General features: G+C 40.8%; 1 protein-coding gene across 1 annotated transcript in view; it reads left to right on the forward strand.

Annotated features, from left to right (window-relative positions):
• Positions 1-27,249, forward strand: part of LOC137301862 (myocyte-specific enhancer factor 2A-like) — a 311,843-nt gene that overhangs the window by 27,293 nt on the left and 257,301 nt on the right. Inside the window, exons 3-4 of the mRNA XM_067971554.1 lie at positions 13,769-13,854; positions 26,897-27,171. The gene's annotated coding sequence lies outside the window, so the exon portion shown is untranslated. The remainder of the gene's footprint in view (positions 1-13,768; positions 13,855-26,896; positions 27,172-27,249) is intronic.

Raw genomic sequence — 27,249 nt, forward strand, 5'->3', positions numbered from 1 at the left:
ATTACAACCACTGTTACCACAGATGCAAGGTTGGTAACTCCCTCTGCAGTTGTTGTATTCATCTGAACGAGCCAGTTGGCTGATTGCCCTACGTAAAATGCATTGTTCATTTATTAGAGACATTGGGCCAGAATTCACTGTGAGCAGCGAAAGAACGCCACCCACCGTTAGATAGACTTGCCCTTGCTCATATACTTTCCATGAGCTTTTGCACTGGAAGTTGTTGTAAGTTTAAGTTTTGTTGTATTTAAGATGGAGATGAGGAGAAATTTTTTTCTCAGAGGGTCGTGAGTCTGTGGAACTCTTCCTGCACTTATAGTCTCCCCAGAGAGCGATGGAGGCAGGGTCATTGAATATTTTTAAGGCTGAGTTGGATAGATTCCTGATTAACAAGGGAGGCAAAGGCTATAGTAGGTAGACGGGAAAGTAGGGTTGAGGTCGTCTTATCAAATGGCAGAGCAGGCTCGAGGGGCCGAATGGCCTACTCCTGCTCTTAATTCGTATGTTTTCAAGTTAGTGAGCCAAATGGCACGGTCCCCTCTATGGGATATCTGGGACCTGTGTGAAGAGGGCAAGCAACTGTGTATCTCCTTAACCATCAGATTGAAGAATCGTTAATGAACAGCGCAGACTGAACCAGGAAGTGTAAGTTAGAATAGTGAATTCAATGTCAAATCAGGTACAGAAAGCAAAATAAAGAAAGGGAATGAATGGCTGGATTAAGAGAGAGAGAAAAAAAAAGAGATAGAAAGAAAAAGTTAAAAAAAATGTTCGTTAAGTTTTTCTTTAAATCTCCAACAACAATTAAAAGCTGACGGAATGAGACTCCACACTTGTAATAGTTAATTTTCAGTGCCAGAGAGGTTGTTTGGCTGTAATTAACACTTATCACACTGTTAAAAAGGGTACTTGGACTGAAAAGGACAAGCCCTAACTTTCTGTGGCGAGTTTAGTTTGTATCTACCATGCAAGAACAGGAACTTCACATTGTTTGATGTATTTGAATGGTGAATCTGACAGCGAGATGCCGTTTTCTTGAAGCTGTCAGAGCGGTGCATCTTGGACAGCAAATTCTGGATTTTCGTGTTTAACTGTGTATCTGCTCTTTGCCTGAAATTGCTGTCTAATTTGCACATAATTAACGGTGAGCGCTGTTAGCCTCACTGTTATTTTGGCAGTAAATTCTGGCTCAATGCATTTTGTATATTTGAATAACATTAATCCAAATAGTTTTTCATGAAGCTGTGTAGATCAAGAGTGAATTTAATGTGCACAGTACTGCAGTTAAACTGTCTCTTCATTTGTTATAAGTCATCAGTTACTGAATATACTGTTCGGTGCCTTTTTATACACCTGTTCTTTTACATATGCATGGATTTTTATTTTTATTAAAATACTGAACAATGAGTATATATTGCAGTAGGTTGAAATTCACAGAAGGAAGTCCAGTATCTTCTGTCAGCACACATGTAGGACAGTTAACTCAGGCTCTCACTCCCGTTATCTGATAACACCATCTTTCTGCAGCAGTTGCTTGCAAAGTCTGTCAAAAATAAATAATTGATGAAGCAGTTGCTTCAGTGACCTGTGTTCTGCTGCAGTATATTACAAAATGTGCATAGGTCCAAATTGTGCCAATTAACAAGGCCTTTAACTTCAAAATGGAAATCCGACAATTAGAGGAGAATAATTTTCTGTATATATATGTATGTATTTTTGCATATATATGCATATATTATATATGTGTGTATGTATGAAATATATATATATTAAAAATATGTGCATGTTGTGGGAAGAGCAGAGTTTAAAGGCAGAAAACTCCATTTACTGACTAGTTTAGGGCAAATTACTTTCCAATTTTGGTGAGTAGAAAAACAAGGTAGCTCACAAGCTGCTCTTAGACACAGACAGGTGTACCTCATCTCTAATCTTGTTTGTTTTCATGCTTTCCTGCTGCATCTGATCCTTTGTAACCGGTTACTTTTCTGCTTATCCATTCCAAAAAATGGACATGTAAATTGAATGTCTGTTTCACATTCTGCATTTTTACTTAATTATTAACTGACTTCATTCCTTCCTAGGATTTGCTTTCTGGGTAAAGTTCACATGATAACTTTCTGACTAGGAAGAAGTGACTTTAGTCAAGTTCCAGCACTTGTGAGGAGCAATAGAATTCTTTGGATGCCAGCCAGGAAGCTCTGGAGCTTATACTGAATAGAATGAATTAGAAAGGAGTTCCTTCCTTCCTTCCCGCCGTGCTCTCAGTGCCGCGGATGATATAGTAATGGACCGCAGGCAGCACAGGACAGCAATCAAACCTCCGGCCTGGGCACTTTTCAACTGGTGTCTGTTGGCCAAGAGTCAAAAATAAACATTGATTTCAGAGCTTTTCCTTTGAGGTAGGCCAAGATGGTAATTTCAATATTATAACCAGTGGGAGCCTTAAAATTGTATATGCCAATAGTTTATAAACTTTTACAGCAAAATAACCGTAAAATGCTTACAGGAAAAAAATGCTGTACAAATAAAATGGGGACAGGTAAGTAAAGGATCATCAAACTTGTGACTCAGACCCTTTGAAAAGCAGGTTGGAATATTTGTTTCATAAATATGTTTTATTGTGTCATTTTTCTTTGACGTTTTTGCAAGCTATATTTTATTGATTCAATTTTTCCCTAACGTTTTTTCTTGTTTAACATTTTATTGATTATTTTTCTTTTTGTTTAGTCCTTTTTTATCCCCCTTACTGTCTCCTTTTTTATTATGGGATAGATTTCATGAATTAGTGCTCCTGACCTCGGACGTGAAGATCAGCGTCTCCACAATATTTTCTGTGCACTGACCTGAATTCCTGATGTGTGCTGTCGTCATGTAAATCTCTGCACTGAAAGCGCTAATTTTATAAAAAATGACCCCTCTATATATTTTTTTACTTGGGGTGAAGAGATAATTGGGGCAAAAGAGTTAGCGGGAAAGCATCAGGAAATGAACTGGTTAGGTATAAAGGCAGAGTCCACACAACGATTCTGACACTTCGGATAAGCTGTGAAATGGAGATAAATAGGTAACTACACAACACATTTCAAAGAGCTGTCAAGATGCAGAAGTGGCAGAGATAGTGCAGTCATATCTAAGAGAATTCCTAACAATCTGAGCACTCTGACTAATCTTGGAAGTCATTTTATAATACATTTCCAAAATTAGCTTCCTCATTCACATGGAAGAACTCAGATTTGCAGTACGCAGAGATTTAAAGGGTGTGTGGAGATTAAATCAAATACCTGCTAATTTTGACTGAGCAAACAAAAAAGCAGAAAGAAAAATAAAAAGGAAAAAATAAAATGCAAAGAAAGAGAGACAGAAAAGCAAAAAGGAGAAACATTATCAGGCATCTTTTCCTGCTTTTTCCAATAAAATATACATTAAAAAAGGGAATCTTTTAACAACCCCCAATCAAAATGTTATATGAGCTTAATTTTGCTATGGACAATTTCATGTAACAAAAATTAACCAGTGACAATAAAAAATAATCTAATCATGATGCAGCTGTTATAACATGCCTTTCACAAATCTCAAGCAGCTGAGAAGCCAATTAACTAGTATATGTGGTCTTGCAATTGTCAGGAATACCATTCTCTGAAACGTCAAGTCCCCAATGACTTCAACTTTAGATGTATGGCTGAAGGAATTTTAAGAGATGATTTTTATCTCCAAGAATAATTATTTTGGATGTTAGAGATGTCAAGAGTTTGGGTTACCCAATGATAGTTTATACTTTCACTAACAGTTGACATTCGCACTTGTCCCAATTGGTTCTTAGTTTGGCCCATTCACGCCTTCTTTCCACTCTCCACCACCCCCCCAAACATGCCTCTCAGCGGCTGGAATTCTGATGACTTGATTCCAAACCTCACCCTGTTCCATTTTTTCTTTATTATTTAGAAAGTATATCTATTAATGAGTATAAATATTGCATCTGGTTTATATGTAGATCTAGATATGATGTTTCCAGTTAGCTGGTAGATTCCATTATTAAGAGCTGCACCCCCTCGGGTAGAATTATTTGCTATTTAGTTTGCTGCACATTGCATAGAAGTTTTTGTTGCACAATATAATTTTTCCTGTACAAAATAAAGTTACATCACACTTTGGATCAAAATTTTTAACAGTTTAATTGTCGCCATATTTTCTTCCACATTCCTTTATCTTCCACATGTTAACCATAGATGTTTTCAACACATAAGGAGACCACTTGTCTCCCACTGTCTGTGACAGTTCTTTGCTAGAACAATCCGAAACTAATCCTACTGTCCTAAATCTAAGGAAATTGCATGTCAGTGTCTCTCTTCAACCTATGCTTACTGGAGCCTTGTGAAACCTACACAATGTTCTTTTTTAATTCATTCTTGAGATATGGGCATTGCTAGCAAGGCCAGCACTTATTGCCCATCCCTAGTTGCCCTAGTGAAGGTGGTGGTGAACCGCTGCCTTGAACTGCTGCAGGCCGTGTGGTGGAGGTGCCCCCACAGCTGTTAGGTAGAGAGTTCCAGGATTTTGACCCAAAGACGAGGAAGGAACGGTGATATATGTCCAGGTCGGGATGGTGTGTGACTTGGAGGTGATTGTGTTCCCATGCACCTGCTTTACTCTGGCACTGAGCAAGAGTCATAGGCCCACACCAATCTCAGTTCTTTTTCTCCTGTTATTGGCAGCAGTGCCTTACCACTGACTTCCCAGTTAGCAAAGTTCTTGAATAGTTTCACTCTTGGTTTTCATTGTTTGTTTTTTGTCAGCTTCACACTGAGTCGGTCAAAAACAGTGTCAATATTACTCCTGCACCAGAGCAGTTTTTTTTTCCCAGATCTGTAGATTTGATTCACTCCATTCTCTCACCGTTCCTCAAGCTCTGCATATTCAGTCATGGGGTTTTCCAGCAACTGACAGTCAGCAATAGTGACTTCTTCAGCTCCTGTCAAAGCCTCGAACTGCCATTGATGCACAACATTAATACAGCAGAATTAATTCAACAGCTCCACTGTAAGTTGGTACATGGCTTGCTGCCTCAGGAGATCTGGTCTGTAGACACCTGCAGAGTGACCAGCAGCCTTGCATGAAAAACTACTAATGGAAAATAGCTGTTTGGGAAACAGAGTAAGAGAGATTTAGACCAACGACACGTCATCTGGCATCTTCTCACTCCTGTGTATTTAGGAAAAACAAGAAAAGAGAAGAAAGGTAGTGCACATGAAAAGTTTAATCATGACAAGAGGAAAGTTGAAAAATGAGACTAGATCCTAGCATCAGTGGGAGGAAAAGTTAAAGACGAGACTGGGATTTCCTGCTTTACTACAGGTGGGAAAATTATGGTCTGGGGGTGTGGAATGTTTTAAAATGCAGACCCAGCATGCACCAGGAGTGCTGAAACAGAAAATTCTATCCAGGAATTGGAATGAAGATATAGGCTGGGTTCTGACATTTATTGGTAAATTGTCAGGTTGCTATTGCCAGTGACGGTAGGAGAGGAATAGACACTGTGACATAATCTGGCTCACTTTGGAAAATCTGGTCCAGTTCTTCAGCACTCGATGTGAGCTTCTGACGGGCCTTTTAGGCCTGATTATAACAGTCTTCCCAAAAATGAATCGTGATTGTATTTAAATATTACAATATATTTCAATTAAGCCTAGAGCTGTTTCCTGTCTGTTTTTAGAATGCTACCATGCTGGGTGCACCCTTTGCCCATATGGAATGGGCCTCAGGGAAACTACACGAGCTTTGGGTCACTTTCGTCATTTATTTTTGTTTCATCATATTTTTTTTAATATTAGTATTTGTTATGACTTTTTGTTGGCATTTTGATGCCATTTTTGTTCCCTGTTTATTTTTACAAGAAATTTTTCTCCCAAAGGTATGTAACATCTTTGTGGAAACCTTAATAGCTTAATTGTCTACATGGAGCAGATTGAAGATTTGTGCCATCAGTTGTAAGGACATCTGTTGTCAGCCTGCACCATAAGGATGACACTGCCAGTGACCATCAAGGTCACCTCCTCCCTCAACTTTCCTGCCTCCGTCTCCTTTCAGGCCAGCACAGGGATCATTCAAAGTATTGGCCAATGTGCTGCACACGTGCAAAAAAAAATGGTGACTAATGCTTTGGTCACCATTGCCAGCTCTTTCATCTCCTTTCCCACAACTACCCAATATCACTGCACTCCTGCATTTCCCCAAAGTAGAGAAGTCATTGATGGCTGCCATGTGGACATCTTGTGCTTATCCTCTGTCAGTAAGTGATCAGGCATCATACAGGGAGGTTGTGTCCCAATAATGTTTAGTGTGAACCTCCTTGAAGATGTGAGTGTTGGTTGTAAATTGCAGCTGAAATGTGGGCCCTACTGGAGTGTAGACATGGATGATAAGCAACGATAGAGTTGTAAAGTCATGTGTGGGATTAGCATAGTCCAGCAGTAAATGTGGAATAGTGTGACAGGCAATATTTTGTGCAGAACAATCTAGGCCACCTGTCTGGCAAATGCAACGGTCGGGTAGTCTTACATTATCGGAAAGGCTGAAAAACTGATTGAAAATATACCACATCTTTTGAATTTTGGTTGCAGCCTTTCAACTCGTGTGCACATCTCCCTGTTCACCTCTTGATGAACTTCCAGTGCTAGGACCAGAAAATTCACCCTTTTAGTTCTATTTAGATACATTTAGTGAAGCTCTGACTGAGATTGAGACATAACATTGACTCAATCTCAGTCAATGTTACTGTTGTTGATGTATGGCATCACAATACTTTTATCCAAGACTTTGCTTCCAATGAGAATCAGTAGTCTATTAACAATGTAAGTTAGAAAATTATAGGATGTTTTCTGTCACTAAGTATTGTGCTTGGTAAACTCTAAATTGGAACTCGAAGAATGAGAAATGGAAAACTTGTAGAAAATAACTTACGATGGTCTCCATCACAACCTCAGCTCTTGAGGATCTGAGTATTTTGACCAGTTTAAAACAAAATATTCAATTCGAACCAGTTTTTAAATGTAATGGTCACCCACTCTAATTACCTTTCACCATTCCCATCTCCTCAGATTTCAAGACTAGGTCCATTTTTGAAGCCTTGTTCCTGTAAGTGGTTGCATTCCCAATGTTTGATGTGAACACGTTTGCACAGACTTCAAGAAACTTCCAGCTCCAACTCTGACCTAACATACAGTGAAAAATTGCAATCTCTTCAAATTTCTTCCATTTATTTGTTCTGAAAATGTAGTAAGTTTATCCTCAGTCTCACAAGAACTGTTGTCTACAGTCAAGATTTTAAGTCACAAGGCAGGAAAGCTGGAAATGTCTTTAGAGACAAAGAGCAGTCAGTAACCTGTCAGAGGAGAAGTTAATGTTCATCAAAACCTGCATTTCTAAAACAAAAGATGTGTCTACATTCGAGAAGGATCTGGAACAAGAGTTATTTAATTATTCAAACTATTAAATGCTGTTCATACTTCTGCATGTATTCCATCTCAGATCTTTAAGGTTCATAGTGTTCGAAAGCAGAATTGCAGAGTTGGGGCCTGAAATCTAATAAGTAGATAATCTGATTTAATATTTCATATAAATGAGATGGCTTTGAAAAGCAAACAGCAAATATGGTTATGGTGAAAACGTGTGCAGAAAATACACATCTTCCTATTTTGACGAGCTCAGAATACAGCAGAGCAACTTTTACAATGGTACAACTGCTAGTTTAAAAAAAAATTAAGATGGCAAACAAAGTAGGACAGTAATTTACACTGCATAGGCGAGAGGCCCATACTAAAGTCCTGGAACTTATCCATCTCTGTTTGCTAACCCAAGCATTGACCGTATTTTTTTAATTATTTGTTCATGGGATGTGAGTGTCGCTGGCAAAGCCACATTTTTTGCCCATCCCTAATTGCCCTTGAGAAGGTGGTGGTGAGCCGCCTTCTTGAACCGCTGTAGTCCGTGTGATGAAGGTTCTCCCACACTGCTGTTAGGAAGGGAGTTCCAGGATTTTGACCCAATGACGATGAAGGAACGGCGATATATTTCCAAGTCGGGATGGTGTGTGACTTGGAGGGGAACGTGCAGGTGGTGGTGTTCCCATGTGCCTGCTGCTCTTGTCCTTCTAGGTAGTAGAGGTCGCGGATTTGGGAGGTGCTGTCAAATAAGCCTTGACGAGTTGCTGCAGTGCATCCTGTGGATGGTACACACTGCAGCCACTGTGCGCCGATGGTGAAGGGAGTGAATGTTTAGCGTGGTGGATGGGGTGCCAATCAAGCGGGCTGCTTTGTCCTGGTTGGTGTCGAACTTCTTGAGTGTTGTTGGAGCTGCACTCATCCAGACAAGTGGAGAGTATTCCATCACACTCCTGACTTGTGCCTTGTAGATGGTGGAAAGGCTTTAGGGAGTCAGGAGGTGAGTCACTCGCCGCAGAATACCCAGCCTCTGACCTGCTCTTGTAGCCACGGTATTTATATGGCTGGTCCAGTTAAGTTTCTGGTCAATGGTGACCCCCAGGACGTTGATGGTGGGGGATTCGGTGATGGTAATGCCGTTGAATGTCAAGGGGAGGTGGTTAGACTCTCTCTTGTTGGAGATGGTCATTGCCTGACACTTGTCTGGCGCAAATGTTACTTGCCACTTATCAGCCCAAGCTTGGATGTTGTCCAGGTCTTGCTGCATGCAGGCTCGGACTGCTTCATTATTTGAGGGGTTGTGAATGGAACTGAACAATGTGCAATCATCAGCAAACATGCCCATTTCTGACCTTATGATGGAGGGAAGGTCATTGATGAAGCAGCTGAAGATGGTTGGGCCTAGGACACTGCCCTGAAGAACTCCTGCAGCAATGTCCTGAGGCTGAGATGATTGGCCTCCAACAACCACTACCATCTTCCTTTGTGCTAGGTATGACTCCAGCCACTGGAGAGTTTTCCCCCTGATTCCCATTGACTTCAATTTTACTAGGGCTCCTTGGTGCCACACTCGGTCAAATGCTGTCTTGATGTCAAGGGCAGTCACTCTCACCTCACCTCTGGAATTCAGCTCTTTTGGCCATGTTTGGACCAAGGCTGTAATGAGGTCTGGCGCTGAGTGGTCCTGGCGGAACCCAAACTGAGCATCGGTGAGCAGGTTATTGGTGAGTAAGTGCCGCTTGATAGCACTGTCGACGACACCTTCCATCATTTTGCTGATGATTGAGTGTAGACGGATGGGGCGGTAATTGGCTGGATTGGATTTGTCCTGCTTTTTGTGGACAAGACATACCTGGGCAATTTTCTACATTGTGGGGTAAATGCCAGTGTTGTAGCTATACTGGACCAGTTTGGCTAGAGGCGCAGCTAGTTCTGGAGCACAAGTCTTCAGTACTACAGCCGGGATGTTGTCGGGGCCCATAGCCTTTGCTGCATCCAGTGCACTCAGCCGTTTCTTGATATCACGTGGAGTGAATCGAATTGGCTGAAGTCTGGCTTCTGTGATGGTGGGATATCGGGAGGAGGCCGAGATGGATCATCCACTCGGCACTTCTGGCTGAAGATGGTTGCAAACGCTTCAGCCTTGTCTTTTGCACTCGCGTATTGTAATATTTTCAGTGGGCTACCAGCAGCATTCCTGCTCTCTCTTGGGAACCCACTGTGGAAGTGGACAGCAGGGAAATCACTACAGCAGTGCTGGGGTTCCCACCGCTACCGTGTAATGGGCTAGCTCCCTCTGCCACAGCTGAAGGTGAGTTGTTTTCTCCATTCAATGAAGCAGCTTTGAAGGTCATGCTTCACAGGATCCTGCAGAGAAGGGTGAGCCCTTTTGGAGTTGAGGGACATCCTCCAGTTAAGAGCAGTTGATAGTAATTCACTGCTAACTTGGTAGATATCATTTGGGGAGAATGCACAGCACTCTCATAACTGTGCATGTTCTTTCCAAATGCACACTTATGCCCATGTTTTAGCAGGGTCATCTGTATTGCTGTCATGTCAATGCATTTGCCCTGAGTACGATTAAATCTGTTGAGCAACAAGCACCAAGTACGTTACCAAAGCCAAGGGACTTGTGTGTTGCTTGTTCACAGAAACACAAGATGACTGCTGGCCTGGGCATTCGGGTGGGGCTCATCTCTCAAATTTGTTATTCAAATTGGTTTCAAAGTCTGGTTACAGGATACTGCTCAGTTATGTTGTGGTATCAGAGTTTATGATCTCCTCCTGTCGATATCTTTGCACATATGGAGGAATGAATGTTCTTGGGCTGTACATAAAGGTGGCAGTTCAAGGGCAGCCTGGTCTGGACAATTTCAAGTGTAAAGATACCTGATTTGTATGCCTCCACTGATTCTCCTCTTCTCCTTCCAGAATGTGCAGATAGAGAAGGATGCCCAGTGGGATATCTATAGGTGCTGTGTAAGCTCTGTGCAATTGCAGTTCCCTTAACAAATTCCCACAAATGGGAGGGTTATAGCTTTAGGTGCTGAAAGGAGAAAATAAGTTGCAAAGAGACAGAGAAATAGCTGGACAAAAATACAGCTATTTCTTACAACTACCAAATAGAAGCTGATAATATTGACATTCAAGAGGACACTGGATTTGGCAGAGAAAGGGGTTGAAGGGTCTGAAATATAGAATAGAATATGATACTGTCCCTTCCAGTCTTGTACATTCCTTTGTTCCATGAAACTAACCCTGGTTTGGTTTGGTTGTATCTGAATATTTGTGAAGCTATTAAAAGCATATGTCATTATGGAATACTAGCAGATCTACAAACATTCAAAAATGAAGGACAGCAAAAGATGAGCTGCTCAATCAAGCCTGTCCCTCACTGCCATGTTGCAATTAAGCACCATAACCTCCAGTGCTCTTACCCACTCGTAGCCATGTAATTTCCTGACAGAGACAAAAATTAGAAGAACAAAAACCTCGGCCAATTTGGGGGAAAAGAATTCTGGGAAATTCCTGTCTTCACCAGCAAAGCGATCAAAACGAGTTTAGGAGACCACAGTGACAATGAAACATACCAACCAGCAACTCACCTACCTTTTGTACGCAGTGATAGCAGCCTCAGCCAGGAATTCATTCAGCTCCCTTTTGAGTGTTTGCAGTGAACCTCCTATGGCATTGTTCGCGATGAGGCAGGAAACAAAGATTTACATTTACTGGCTGAATGCACAACTTTTTATATGGACATACCAACTACAATAATTATTCAATAAATACAGAAATTATAATTCTAGGAAACGGAACACTGAGTTAATAAGTTTCAAACTAATTAAAATACATTCATCACATTCTAAAGAAATAAGGTGGCAATGAAACATCAATGGCTTCTATTTAAACGAGGGAAATATATTAAATAGATTTTGCAACATAATCTAAAACTAGATTGGAATGATATGCAGATGTTGGCTACCCAACAGCACAAACGTAAACATGTCATTTTATTTTACTATAGTTCCAAACCATATTTACAAAGACATCTCATTCCCCAGGTTAAATTACCTTTCAGCCTGGAGTATAAATAATATAGCAGTGCTGCAGCTTGTTATTGTGTGCCAGTGTAGCTGCTTGCATTGTATCACTAGAGAGTCATCTAAAGAATGTGCTTTGGCAGGGAGTCATGAGACAATAGCCTTGTTAATGTTTTCATCGGTGTAATACATTTAACACCAAAGGGGCACCGGGGATAGAGGAGTGTGAAAAATAAACGGTGAAGTCAAGCATACAATAAAAATGGATTTGGCCCATCTCTTTTCAGGAAAACCCATTTGGTGAAGTTCCAGATCAGGCTGCAGCATAACTGGTAAACATTTTGTTTTCCTAATTGAGGTCTGTGGTGTAGGACAAACCACCAAGGTTGAAAAGAGTAAAAGAGATGAGATAAATCAAGAAGTAGTGATTAGTAACAAGAAGCTTAGGTTTTCAAAGGACTGAAGAACAAAAATGGTGAAGGAGAAAAGGTCTACCTATTAAATCTAGTGCAGCACTGTTCCAAATTGAACTGATATAGAAGCAACACATGCCTTATTAATTAAAACTGTATATGAACAACATTGAGATAATGCTAACGCCCAAGTGTCGTGTCAGAATGAAATACCATCAAGTTATTCTGATAACCAGGGTTGCTGTAATGTTTTAAGAAAAAAGCTTCTAGTTTAAGTCACCATATGACATTTCACCTTTGATAACTCTGAAAGATTTTTATTTTTCTGTACTCCAATTCCAGCCATAGGCCAACTTGGAGACTTAAAGCTGAGTTTTTGAAGAATATATTTTAAATCAGAATTAATAATTTCTTCAACCAAAATGTCCCAGAATTTAAGAGGCAAGTCTGGAATTCAATATGAATCAAGCCTACTATTCATTATTAAAAATAACTTATGAAGGAGTATGGAAACATTATTTTTTTGACAAAAATCAAAAGTGGAGGGAAAAAGCCATTAATATAAAAAGGCTCTGTGGAGAGCAAGGTTTTTGTGAAAAATAAGTCATACATATGAGCTGAAGTATAATCTCTGAACGTCACTTGGTTTCCTGTAATTTTCTCTGAATTGGACCTTTTTTTATGGACCCTTTCAATGCATTGCTCAGTTTGGCCCAAAAAGGTTGTATCGATTTCCCATAGGTTATTCCACATTTTCTAATTTAAAATGAATTCTTTGTCTGAACCAAATAAACATACGAGATATTACATTTCAAAAGCATAAATCACTCCATTTTTTTCATTATGACTTTGTTTTGATGTAAATGCACAAATAACTGAGTCTAATCGCTTAGGTTAATGGACAGGCCTCGATTCTAGAAATCATCTTATCAGAATTGATAAGATATTAGTCTTCCTAAAATAAGCCAACTCTTTTTTTGTTGCTGTGTTGAACAGTTGTTAAAGAACTTACTGGTTAAGACTTAAAAGGTCTAATGTTGTGGTTGTTTTCGACAATAAACTGAGTTTATGGAATTTTAGCAGTGTCTGAGGATCTCAATGTCAACATTAAGGACAATTGGATAGAAACTCCACTTAATGTGGACCAGCGGTTTTATGGGGAGAATGAAGTGAGTGCTTTTTATTTAATTTCACCATGATTTATATGATGTGACATTCTTTAGCATAAAAACTTGGAAAGAATACAGAACACATCTCGCACCTTCCTGCTATTGCCTGCACAGAGTCACATCTTCATCAGACCTCATAAATCATGCTGTACAAAACAAGTTTAATCAAATAGGTGTAAATTTGATCTGTAAATTTATTAGCTGCATTGAGATGGGGGTGGGGGAAGAGTGAGACAGATGCTACCGAGTTTTTCCAGGCAAATTGAAAAAAAATCATAAGTGCTGTGGAGTTATCTAAATGTCAACAGAGTTAGCTTTTAGATTTATAATTATCAAGAGCTGAGCATTTAACATGTTGATTTTGGTGTGTAAAGAATATGCTTTTACATTAATAAAGATACATATATGTTAGAGTGGGTGCTATATATTCTCTTTAATGAATGATTAATGTTGCTGTAACTTTTAACCCAAGCTATGAGAGATGACAAAATCGCAAACAAAACAAAAAATCAAGAAGAAAAAATGTTGCTCTTTGTCATGTCATAATCTGCAACAGCGTCAAACACAAATTTTTAAAAAACTATTCCTCGATTAGATTAATTTAATTCATATTTGACACCTCCTTTTAGAAAGATGAACAATTGAAAGGAACCAGTTCAAAACTCGCAGGCTTTGGGTAATGTAGGTTGTTTTCTTTTATTTCCTACCAGAAACAAAGACCTGTTGACGGTGCTCCTCTTAAACTGGAGTGGACCCAGAGCTACAAACTCAGCGAGTATATTTTCCTTCCGAAAATGTGAGAGAAAGTCGGTGTGAGTCTAAAACAAGAATTCAGTTTTTGATTCTTTTTTTTTCCTATTCTGAACAGAAATCCCAAATACTCTGAGCCAGGGTTGCTGACGCAGGCAGGTTACCATGAGGGCAGTACAAATCACAATGTTGCAGATTTAAGCCAATTCTTGTATGAGGCCTTGAAAATATTAAACCCAAACAGCCATGACAGTTTCAAGAGAAGTAATTTAATATCTGAAATGTACTCAATATATTTGGTGTATACTGTACCAGGGCACCATTCTAGTTTTAATTAAAAATGTTGGCCCTGTAGCTTGGAATCTAGGTATTTCCTTCTTTTTCTGGGGTGCTAGATTGTAAAAGCCCTGTTTGGGATAGGCAGAAATTCCTTTTGCAGAATAATATGAAGGCAGATGATTTGCAAAAGGCCCTTGAATGCATCCCGAGTGCTCAAAGTTTGTTCACCTAAGAAAGCTCTGAGAGCTTTTCAGCGACTATTTAACATATTTATCCCCAAAAGGCAAAGAAGTAGTAAATCACCCTACAATTCCTGCCTTGGTGAATAAAATAAAAACACTGCTCTTTATGGCATATTATATGAAATAGATGCCATTTGTGCATTTAAAGTGTTAACATTTACCAGCCTGACATTAGTACTGAAGATGGTAGTTCTAAGGTAACTGTTGCCTCCTCCCCTTCCTCTGTAGACGAAAGGTACTTGAGCAACTTGGGTTACCGGGTATGGAACCCCTACCGCTTGGTAGGAGGACTCTCTGACTTCGGTGGGTCTGGCTCCAATTCCAAACTAGAGGTGGGGCTGGAATCCTTTTAATTGGTTTCTTCACCTTGTCCTATGTGGGTTGAAATTATCGGGGAGCGGGTTTCATGACTCATCCCATGACGGCTATACAGGCTAAATACTGGTCCCTGACAGCTTTGTTGCAACTTGGATGGACTGAGAGGGTGATGAAGGAGTGTCAGAGATTTATATCTGCATATGCCAGCTGTGAACCTGAATCTTGGAGAGGCCTTGCACTATAGGCAGTAGGGAGGAACTTATGTCGGGATCTGGTACAGAGGGTTATTCTTGAGTTGAACTTGTTACATGTACTGATCCGGAGCAATGAGCAGTACAATCTTCAGGATTCAATTGAACAGTCTGCTTCAATTGTGTCTGCTCGATGGATAACTTAATAGCAGTTTTTCTTGACCGTGGTTTTGGAGCTGAACTGATGCCATAGATTGGCTTTGGGTCAAAATGGTCATTTTCTTTGACAGACATAGCATACTTATTTCCAGATTAGGGCATATTCATTTCAGTCTGGATAAGGAAAGATAAATACTGCAACCATTTACTTTCTACATTGAAATGAAACTGCCCACAAAATGTAAACAAGAAATTAAAATTGAGGGATAGGTACTGATACCCAGTCAGTCGAGTTGCATTTTGATGCAAAATTTAAAACCCAGTATGAAATACTATGGAAAACTAATTAAATAAGCGATGCAGACATAAATGGCAGAAAAGATGTCCAGTGCTATGCTCAGCAAAGGTTTCTTGTGTGATATAACTGAATATGACAGCAGAAAAGACCTGAAAGTAGCTAGCTGGGGGCACTTGTATTCACTGTGAACAGGGAAGATCATGTGGTTTCTGCTGAAATCTCTTAAAGGGCTAAGTGTCTCAATGATCTTTCTGGTTAGTTTGTTTACCTTGCACATGATATGTATAATGTCATCAATTAAGAAGAATTTAACTATATTGGAAGGTGACTGAGCATTATTAACAATTAACTAGATGAAAGCCACAAGTCATAATTCAATTAGAGCAAGTCTACTCGACTTGAAATTCTACTGTGTCCTTGACAAAGAGTGATATAAGAAATGCCCAATACAAGGATGCTGTGCATTATCAGGTTGTTTTGGAATTTATTGTAATATGGACCACATCTTTTCCAAACATGCATGAGTTGTTCCCAATCTTGGGCAACTCCTTTTAATATGAAGTCTTCTATTCTGGGTTTAGGCTTTCCTCATGCTAGGTTAATATTTTTTTTCTCGTTCCCCTTTAGAAGGCATTGACTTCCTAAGCAGCTTTCCCTTCCCAAACACTAGGCCACACCATTCAATTGCAGCAACCCTATCTCTGCCCAGCCTGGATCAGCTCACTCAGCACAGACTGGAGATTGAACCTATTGGGGAGCTAAGGTTAATGAATGTTATGATATTTCTGACCTTGCCGTCCCTACTTACAATGCAGTGGCCGAGCACAGAGCAAGTCCCAGCCCTTGCATTCCACGTACAGGACTCAACCTGCACCCAGGGCATAGTCAGCTTTACTTGAGGCCAGAATAAAGATCTGTGGTTGTCTTTACTGTGTTAATCCAAGCCTTCGTCTTCTAAGTACGGATGCAGATAAAGTTTAGTTGAACAAAAGTTCCTTTACTTGGAAGATTTCCTTGTGTGGGTGAAATACTCAGGAGGCAGTACATGATCAAGAGTTAGACTGGAGGTAGTAGAAGATCAGGAGTTGGTGGCAGATCATGATTAGGTGGGAAACAATACAGATTCGGGGATGTCTGGTTCATGTATTTTTATTAATTTCTTGGAAAAATGCATGGACTTGAAAACTCTGCATTTCCTAATGAAAATTTGCACCTGTATGTTTTTAATGGCCTTGTATATGACTCACAGTAAATTGACTACTGTGAATTGGTGCCCTTTCACCAGTAACCTTTGTGAAAGGAAGGCTGGCTGATTACTTGCCGAATAAGTCATTTAATGTTGTTATGGTGATGTTAGCCAATTGATTTGCTTCCTCAGTTTGTACAAAGGGACATCTGAAGTGAACTGAACACAGCATTATGGTAATGAACAGAAACCTTTCTTCTAAAGACATTCAAATAAAGGCTGCTATTATTGATTTCTCTAACACAGTTAACGGTGAGTTCCGGGTAGCTGGATTGATAGTTCTTGTGTACACACTGCTCATATATGCACTGTGGAGAAGGAAAAAAATAAGTATTTATTTTGGTCTTTTTCATTGAAAGAGTAATTGTTTGGATCTGCACCAACTGGACAGTTTCTAATGTCCTGTTATCACAGGCCACCGTACTAACATGGAGGTGGAATTTCCAGAGAGGGGACAAGGAAATATTAGGATTTTCAGAAAATATAATTAAGGTAATGAACAAGCTGAGTGCTCTAAGAAGACAGAGTATCCAGCCTGGATGGATTACACACTACGGTATTTAAGGAAGTGACTACTGAAATCGGTCATTTTCAGTGATTTTCTGGAAACGGGGATAGTGCTCAAAGATTGAAGGACAAACAAAATGCCAATTTATAGCACTGGAAACTAGAGTCCGACATTTGTAGTAAGTATAGTCTTAGAGAATATCCTGAAGGAGGAAATAATGAAGTACCTAGAGAAATATACAGTATTAATAAGGGGGAGTTATCATGATTTTATGGGAGGGAGGTCATGCTAAATAAATCTATTGGACTTCTTCAAGAAGATACAGTCCTAGTGGAGAAGAGGCACTCATTTGATGTTAAATAGCAGAAATGTTGCTGCATGGGGGATTGATGTACAAGGTCAGAAGCTATGGAATATAGAATATAGCACAGAAGAAGGAGCTGGTGGCATTGGTGGATAGCTCATTTAAGCCTTTAGTTCAATGTGCTGCAGTACAAAAGAAGGCAAATGATCTTAAGATGTGTAACCAGATGGGTAGAACTGTGGGGAGGTATAGTGAGCTTATGTTTAGCACTAGCTTGGCCTCACCTGGGGTCCTGTGCTCAATTTTCGTCTCCGTACTTCAGTGGGGACATCTTAGCTCTGAAGAAGGTAGAGAAGAGGGCAACTAAACTGATGTGTAGCAATAGACACTTGAATAATGAGGTGAGACAAAGGAAGCTGGGGATATTTACACTGGAGACCCAAAGTTCAGAAAAATATATTTACACTGGAGAAAAGAAGGGTTCAGGAAGATGTTCTTGAAGCTTTCAAGATTCTAAGAACCTGAATACATTTTTTGACATACTGGTTCAGAATGGGGAAGGTTTAGATTTAACTACTTCACATGCAGGATGACAAATGTTTGGACTAGACCGCCCAGAAAGACTATAAGAGGGATCTGGATAGATTTTTGTGAAAAAAGTAATTGAGGATGGGATAAGAGATAGCGTATGTCTTTTTCTGAACTTTGGGTCTTTTCTATATTTCTATCTATTTGTTATAACTAATATGGTTTTGCTGACATTTTTCTTGAACTGAAATAATTGCTCATAAATATTTCAATTTACTGTGAAATCAAATTAAGTTTTAAATGGTTAATGATCAGTTTGACTAAACAGCCATAAACTGAACCCAAGCATTTTATTTCACATCAATATGAGGCTAAAAAAAGACAACTGTCAAAAAGGTACATTTGTATATTTTAATTCTTCTGGTTTCTTTTTCATTTTTGTGTCGATTTTCTCCCTTTTTCTTCTCATCCAGAGGCATTGAGTTCTTGATGGGGTCAATTCCATGAGCTCAGGCATCATCACTCAAGTGGCCATTCCATCATTTGTGTGTGAGCTGTGACAGTGTTTTCCCTTAGGATACTCCCTTAGGGGTCACCACAGCTGAACCTGATTCTGCCCTCACGAACACATTTCCAGCAGGTGTTGTTAGATAATGATCAGGAACCCTGGTGAATTCCCCTCTTCCCCCCCCCGCCCCCCCCCCCCCCCCCCAATATCCAATGGCACTGAGGCTAATTAGAGAACTCCTGTCACTGCCTTGACTGACATCAACTGACAGCACTGAGAAATGCAATTTTCTTAAGGCAAGGGACACTACCAAACGCTCAGCATTTATCCGGTGAGTGGCTGAGGAGCAAGGTCCCAGACAATCCATTGAAGGAGTACCTTCAATATTTTTTTTAAAAAGAAAAAAATTGCATATCCCCTTTCCCAGAAGTATTAACTGAACCATTGTGAGAGGAATCAATTTGAACACAGCTGCTTCATGTTCTGATATAGGGGAAAGGGTAAGAAGGCATGTCTGCCAGTGCATTTTAATCCATTCCTCTTTCTGATTTCTTGCAGCTGATTTCAGTTATAGGAAGGGAGTGCAGACAACAGTCTCCCATTTAACAATCGACCGATGAAACTAAACACTACATCTGGGTCGCGAGTCCATGCCATTATTGAAGTAGACATTGTAAACCAGGGTGATTTCATGTGGTATCAGTTTTCTAAGCTTTCATTTCAAACATTAACTACAGAAGATGATAGTCAATAGCTACTTTGCCCATTTAGAAGTATATAAATGTCCTTTACTGGATTTGCATATTTATCTTCATTCTGGATGTATATATAATTCAAATAATTCACCATAGGGTTGAAATTGCATTGTGCAACATTTGTAACAAACATTTTACAGCTTTGTATGGAATTCCTCTGCTGCTTTAACAAAGGTATTCATCTGTTTATTATAATATTGCCTATTTAATACCACACAGTGCGATTTCAACACAAGTTGATTACTGAAAATAATTGAATACTTCTAAAATGATAAAATTATATAAACATTGTTAATATAATTGCTAATGAAGTCTCCTGTAAATTATATATTTTAATTTCCTCATCTGGCTATCTCCCGAATTGTGCTAATGAATTGCTGTGTGATCGTATCTGTTCAGGACTGTCAGGCTTGCTGGTCTGTCACTTGTTACCTTCATTGATCTTGACAGCTGTCCTTCATGTAATCCCATCTGTGATGTATTCTAGCCACAATCCATACTGGCACCTTTCTCCCAGGGAATTTCCAACTGCTACCCTGTGATTTTCCACTCCATGATATCCAACGCATTCAAAGCCTAGGGACGCACTACCCTCTTATTCTTTCAACGTACACAAGCCGCTTCTTACACTTTTCTGCAACTGTCGTGGCTCCATTTTGCTAATTTTTTTAAAACCTTTTTTTTAAACAGAGCCTCCTTCTGAAGAGTAGACAAAAATTGTACAATTAAGGATAGACGAGCCCTGTACACAAGTATTACAATTACTGTAATAAATGTCTGACACTGTATAAACAGAGACTAATTTGCTCTATCGCTCCGGTCTGTGCAGCTAATGACAATATGGAAATAATTCCATGGTTGCTGCCCACAGCTGTGGTGTAAACAGGAGAATTAAAAGAGAAGATACTGCTTTTCAATGAAATGCAGTCTCTGGCAAGCATGATCTGAAACTGCATGGCCTTAATAGCAATGGTTGGCTGTAGCACATAGTAAAGTGCAGATATTATCAAAAGATGTAAGCCTGCAAATTGTTGACAGTATTAGCATCAAGGCATCTCACACCGTGAGTGTCCATTAGAAAATCAGGCGCTTGCTGCTCATGATTTTCCAATGCATGCTCCTAGCAGGTGAGGACTTGGAATATCTACCCTTTAATACATAGATGTGAGCCAGTTTACTTAAAATGGTTAACACCTCACTAAAATAACTTACCACGGGAATATCGTACAAATGTTTTAAATGCAGTCCTCCAACATGGCCAACAATACTTTCAAGCCTATTAACTGCAGAACTCGAGCGGTAAAGCTCATTAATGGGGGACAAGTTCCCAGGTGTCATCTGTGTAAATTGTTTGTGAGCCAATAACTTCTGACCTCTTGGGAATGCTGCAGTTTCTGGTGGGCAGCAATGTGATGGCACCTTTCGTGAATTTAAACTGGCCAATTAACATTGACCCATGATAATTACAGCCCAGCATCTTAAAAAGCAGAGAAATGAGCCTCAGTGTTATGGCCACCAATGCACATTGTGATGGATGAGAGGCTGGAAAGGACATTGGGATCTGACATAATGAGCTGGATCAATGTTTGGCTGCACTGCAGTCCACCACAGAGAATATCAATCAATATGGTAGCTGCAAGGCACCAAGGACTAAGCTACATTAGGGCATGACTCCAAAATGATGGGTTCATCTGAGGAGGCCTGCAGTCAACTCTGGACAGTGCTGGAGAAAGGATGCAGTCAACCATGAAGCAAAGTATGTTTGGCCTTTTGGAAGTACACACATCTGTTTAGCAGCCGAAGGAGAGGACTACAGGAGCATGATGTTGGAACTCAGGCCAACATACTCTCCCTGTTGCCTCAGAGTCCAATCCACAAATCTTTGGTGAGCCCTCTGGAGTGGCCATTGAAACCATTCTGTACTTTGATGCTACTTCATCATGCCTTGTGACTCTTTCTGCCAAATTAAAAGCCTTGCAATTATAATATAAATCTGTGCAATGCTTCATGTGGATTTATGATTAGTCTGTATATATTACCTGGTATCAGTCCAGCTGGTGAATGACATTTCTTGCCTTGACACGGGAGATTATCTTAACTGCAAAGAGTAAAAGCCACGTTTTGTCTAGGCCCCAGTTCATCCTGTTTCACTTCCAAAAGGATGGTGGCGTTCTTTCTTCGCAAATTCTATGTTATTCTCTTGTTAGGCTTGCCAAGTTAGGTAGCTCATTAATGATAGCTCTGAGTTCAACTTACATCTGACATGTGCAGACCACTTTAGTTTCTGAAAGTGCAGTTGGTCAGTCTGCCCAATAATGACATAAACTTTCTGTATTTCATGACACATTTTGGAAACTGTTCTGTTTTACTGATTCTGGAAACTGAGAACCTCTAATCCAGACTGAAAGATTGTTTAGTGACGCACAGCATTCCTATTTACAGGTGATAAGTTTTGTGAAAACTTAACAGTGCCAGCAAGTTACCTTTGTGGCATAAATGCATATGTGACGTGAAAGCATTCTACATCTATATCCTGACCCATTTGTGTCCATACTGTTCCCTGAGACACATGAATTTGCACTGAGGTTTTTATTTTGTGTTTGCCAATTACATGTGAGATTTAAATAGACTACAGTCGCTAACTTAAATACATCCTAAAGCTATATGCTGAGGTAAGCTGACTGAATCTGATATTAAATTAATAATATGCATGAAGAAGGTAATAGCTATTGCACCAAAGAGATCTTACGATAGTGAGTGAGTGTTTTTCAAGGCAAAATTCTAGAAGGAGAAAGAAAGTTGTTCTGAACTAGCGATCAATATCCAAAAAAATGTGGGCAGAGATTTCTTGCTTCACAATAAGGGAGAGATTGGAAGGAGTTGAAAGCACAGTAAAATGATGTGAAGAGGTTAAGAATAGAGAAGCTGTCTGAAATAAAAAGGAGACAGCCTCAAAGTAAGTGAATAATTCAGATTCTAACACTTCCGCTTTAATATAGTCATCAGTTGTTAAAGGCAGACTGCATGTAAACTGATCAAAGTTACAGATCAAAGTGTTCTTTACTTCATCCTGTATATTGAAGCTATTTCTGTGGATGCAGAATTGCACATTCTAAGAGATGTATGTATAGGCAAACAAACACAGTCAATGGGCTTCAAGACATTGGAGGAATCATTAATGGCAAAGAATGCCTCCGTAATTATCTGTTGTTGCGTGAAGGTTGTTAAAAAGCTGATGTATGTCATCCCAAGTAATTATTTTGGACGTTGTTGACCGATATCCATGGATACTTTGGTGGGAGACTGAAAGTTCCTCGTGGCACAAAATATGAGTACGTCATCTCCACTGGTTCCAGAGCAACATAACTAGTGTGATACTGGCAACCCATTTTAAGTAGTCACCTGATATTTCTCCGCAAACAGTGGTTATTTGATCAATCAATGAAACTTAAGTGATGTCCATAAATCCTTAGGGGTGCATCTCTTTCCTGAATTTCAGTGTGCCTGTACCACAGAGCTATTATCTGTGTTGGCAGCCACCTTATAAGGTGCATTGTTACTTACTCCACTGAAGAGTGGAGTATAAAATGCTACAGAAAGCTAAGATGTAAAACCTACTTTCTGATCAAGTACCTAATTTACATAGACACAAAATGCATTCATGCACAAGAAATGTTGAATATGACTCGCATCAAACTATACAGTCAAATACTTTTTTTTTATTCGTTCACGGGATGTGGGCGTCGCTGGCAAGGCCGGCATTTATTGCCCATCCCTAGTTGCCCTCGAGAAGGTGGTGGTGAGCCGCCTTCTTGAACCGCTGCAGTCCGTGTAGTGACGGTTCTCCCACAGTGCTGTTAGGAAGGGAGTTCCAGGATTTTGACCCAGCGACAATGAAGGAACGGTGATATATTTCCAAGTCGGGATGGTGTGTGACTTGGAGGGGAACATGCAGGTGGTGTTGTTCCCATGCGCCTGCTGCCCTTGTCCTTCTAGGCGGTAGAGGTCGCGGGTTTGGGAGGTGCTGTCGAAGAAGCCTTGGCGAGTTGCTGCAGTGCATCCTGTGGATGGTGCACACTGCAGCCACAGTGCGCCGGTGGTGAAGGGAGTGAATGTTTAGGGTGGTGGATGGGGTGCCAATCAAGCGGGCTGCTTTATCTTGGATGGTGTCGAGCTTCTTGAGTGTTGTTGGAGCTGCACTCATCCAGGCAAGTGGAGAGTATTCCATCACACTCCTGACTTGTGCCTTGTAGATGGTGGAAAGGCTTTGGGGAGTCAGGAGGTGAGTCACTCGCCGCAGAATACCCAGCCTCTGACCTGCTCTCGTAGCCACAGTATTTATATGGCTGGTCCAGTTAAGTTTCTGGTCAATGGTGACCCCCAGGATGTTGATGGTGGGGGATTCGGCGATGGTAATGCCGTTGAATGTCAAGGGGAGGTGGTTAGACTCTCTCTTGTTGGAGATGGTCATTGCCTGGCACTTATCTGGTGCGAATGTTACTTGCCACTTATGAGCCCAAGCCTGGATGTTGTCCAGGTCTTGCTGCATGCAGGCTCGGACTGCTTCATTATCTGAGGGGTTGCGAATGGAACTGAACACTGTGCAGTCATCAGCGAACATCCCCATTTCTGACCTTATGATGGAGGGAAGGACATTGATGAAGCAGCTGAAGATGGTTGGGCCTAGGGCACTGCCCTGAGGAACTCCTGCAGCAATGCCCTGGGGCTGAGATGATTGGCCTCCAACAACCACTACCATCTTCCTTTGTGCTAGGTATGACTCCAGCCACTGGAGAGTTTTCCCCCTGATTCCCATTGACTTCAATTTTACTAGGGCTCCTTGGTGCCACACTCGGTCAAATGCTGCCTTGATGTCAAGGGCAGTCACTCTCACCTCACCTCTGGAATTCAGCTCTTTTGTCCATGTTTGGACCAAGGCTGTAATGAGGTCTGGAGCCGAGTGGTCCTGGCGGAACCCAAACTGAGCATCGGTGAGCAGGTTATTGGTGAGTAAGTGCCGCTTGATAGCACTGTCGACGACACCTTCCATCACTTTGCTGATGATTGAGAGTGGACTGATGGGGCGGTAATTGGCCGGATTGGATTTGTCCTGCTTTTTGTGGACAGGACATACCTTGGCAATTTTCCACATTGTCGGGTAGATGCCAGTGTTGTAACTGTACTGGAACAGTTTGGCTAGAGGCGCAGCTAGTTCTGGAGCACAAGTCTTCAGCACTACAGCTGGGATGTTGTCAGGGCCCATAGCCTTTGCTGTATCCAGTGCACTCAGCCATTTTTTGATATCACGTGGAGTGAATCGAATTGGCCGAAGACTGGCTTCCGTGATGGTGGGGATATCGGGAGGAGGCTGAGATGGATTATCCACTCGGCACTTCTGGCTGAAGATGGTTGCAAACGCTTCAGCCTTGTCTTTTGCACTCACGTGCTGGACTCCGCCATCATTGAGAATGGGGATGTTTGCAGAGCCTCCTCCTCCCGTTAGTTGTTTAATTGTCCACCACCATTCACGACTGGATGTGGCAGGACTGCAGAGCTTTGATCTGATCCGTTGGTTGTGGAATCGCTTAGCTCTGTTTATTGCATGTTGCTTTCGCTGTTTAGCATGCATGTAGTCCTGAGTTGTAGCTTCACCAGGTTGGCACCTCATTTTTAGGTACGCCTGGTGCTGCTCCTGGCATGCTCTTCTACACTCCTCATTGAACCAGGGTTGATCCCCTGGCTTGTTGGTAATGGTAGAGTGAGGAATATGCCGGGCCATGAGGTTACAGATTGTGCTGGAATACAATTCTGCTGCTGCTGATGGCCCACAGCGCCTCATGGATGCCCAGTTTTGAGCTGCTAGATCTTTTCTGAATCTATCCCATTTAGCACGGTGGTAGTGCCACACAACACGTTGGATGGTGTCCTCAGTGCGAAGACGGGATTTCATCTCCACGAGGACTGTGCGGTGGTCACTCCTACCAATTCTGTCATGCATTTGCGACAGGTAGATTGGTGAGGACGAGGTCAAGTAGGTTTTTCCCTCGTGTTGGTTCGCTCACCACCTGCCGCAGGCCCAGTCTAGCAGCTATGTCCTTCAGGACTCGGCCAGCTCGGTCAGTAGTGGTGCTACCGAGCCACTCTTGGTGATGGACATTGAAGTCCCCCACCCAGAGTACATTTTGTGCCCTTGCTACCCTTAGTGCTTCCTCCAAGTGGTGTTCAACATGGAGGAGGACTGATTCATCAGCTGAGGGAGGACGGTAGGTGGTAATCAGCAGGAGGTTTCCTTGCCCATGTTTGACCTGATGCCAGATGCAGATGCAGAGCTGAATATATAATGCCTTGGAGCACTTTGGTGCAGAATGTTACCTGATGTGTGATGTCATTTGCCACTAAATTGTATCCAGTTATTGATCTGAATACATGTTTTTCAATTTAAATATTTCTTACTATTCATTGGACTCATGAATCTGACAATAAGTGCATTACGATTATACATTTTTGTAATTGTTTTATTGTCTGTTTGATTCAAGTTAACATTTATCCATGCATATAGTTTTGTGTATAAATGACTAGGTTTCCCATATTCCCCCTTTTTCCTCTCTTCGGGGCATTGGGCACTGGAACTTTTAAGTTTGCAACTGCCTTCAGACCTCCTGGCATCTCCCCCACAGTTCACATTCTCTTCTGTGCTTATTATCTCTTTCATGTTTGGAACTGTCCTCCTGCACCATAAAAATCCTGCCATTTTTCCATAACCTAGATAACAAGCACACGTGGGACCTCATGGTTAAAATGTTTTTTTCAACTTGTCGTGTAGGCAAGTTTCATGAACATTACATGCTGCAAAGCTGGAGTATCATTTTTTTTGTTATGTGGCTCATTAGATGTTGAAAAATGTTACGGTATCATTATTCCATGTTTGCCATGGTACACTTGAGTTTTGTTTAACTCCACAAATGACAACATAGTCAATGAAATTGCAAGTTTCAAACAGCATGTTGCCACCGTTTTGTTAGTGAGCCATAACTAATGATAAAAAGCATTTAAATTATTTTTTTGTCAATGTGGCCCTTAGTAACATGGCAGTGTGTCTTCGAACACAGCATTGAAGAATACTGTTTACAAATAGTCCTTAAGAATTTAATAGTACATTAGTTTTGGTTGACCATCAACTTGAAGAGAAAGAAATAAAGAACTTGCATTTATATATTCATACAGCATCTTTTGTATCCTCAGGATGTCCCAAAGGATTTCACAGTCAATGAAGCATTTTTTAAATATAGTCAACGTTGCTTTGTAGGCAAATGTGGCGGCAAATTTGCGCACAGCAATGTCCCACAAACAGCATTGAGATAGATGACCAGATAATCTATTTTGGTGTTGTTGGTTGAGGGATAAATGCTGACCAGGACACCAGCAGAACTACCTGGCTCTCCTTTGAATTGTACCATAGGATCCTTTACATTCAACTTAAACTGAGGTCCTCCAGTCTATTAACATCTTATCTGAAAGACAGCACTTCTGATGATGCAGCACTCCCTCAGTACTACACTGAAGTGTTAGGCTAGATTATGGATTCAGGCCTCTGGAATGGAGATCAAATCCATGACTTAGAGGTAAGAGTGTTACCAGTGAGCCAAGGCTAACACTAGTGAAGGGCAACGAAATAAGATAACAATGTTAAAGTGTGTTATTAATACACATCTTGCTATTCTTTTAATAATCCTGTTTTTTTTTCTCTCCCAGGAAATAGGAAGGGAAAGTATGTGCTGATTTTTCAGAGCAAATTAAATAAATGAAGACAGGCATCCAAGTAAATGTTTCTGACAACGGAGAACCTCTCCTTTTCATCTATTTTCTCTGAGCTGGAGGCAGTACTGGTACATTGATGGATCAGGCACTAACTGTGTACGTCATCCCTGGAGCTGAACGTTTCAGCTGCTTCTCAGATTTAGCACCTCCAAACTCTCAGCAGTGGGAAGGCATTTCAGCAACAGGGTGCAACTGCTACAGGCTGTAAGGTGAGAACTGTCTTGGGAATATCACTTCACAACATGAAAAGCTTAGGTTAAAATGTGTTTCTCTATTAATCCACATGA

This window comes from Heptranchias perlo, chromosome 34, assembly GCF_035084215.1.
Source record: "Heptranchias perlo isolate sHepPer1 chromosome 34, sHepPer1.hap1, whole genome shotgun sequence".
Classification (NCBI taxonomy): Eukaryota; Metazoa; Chordata; class Chondrichthyes; order Hexanchiformes; family Hexanchidae; genus Heptranchias; species Heptranchias perlo.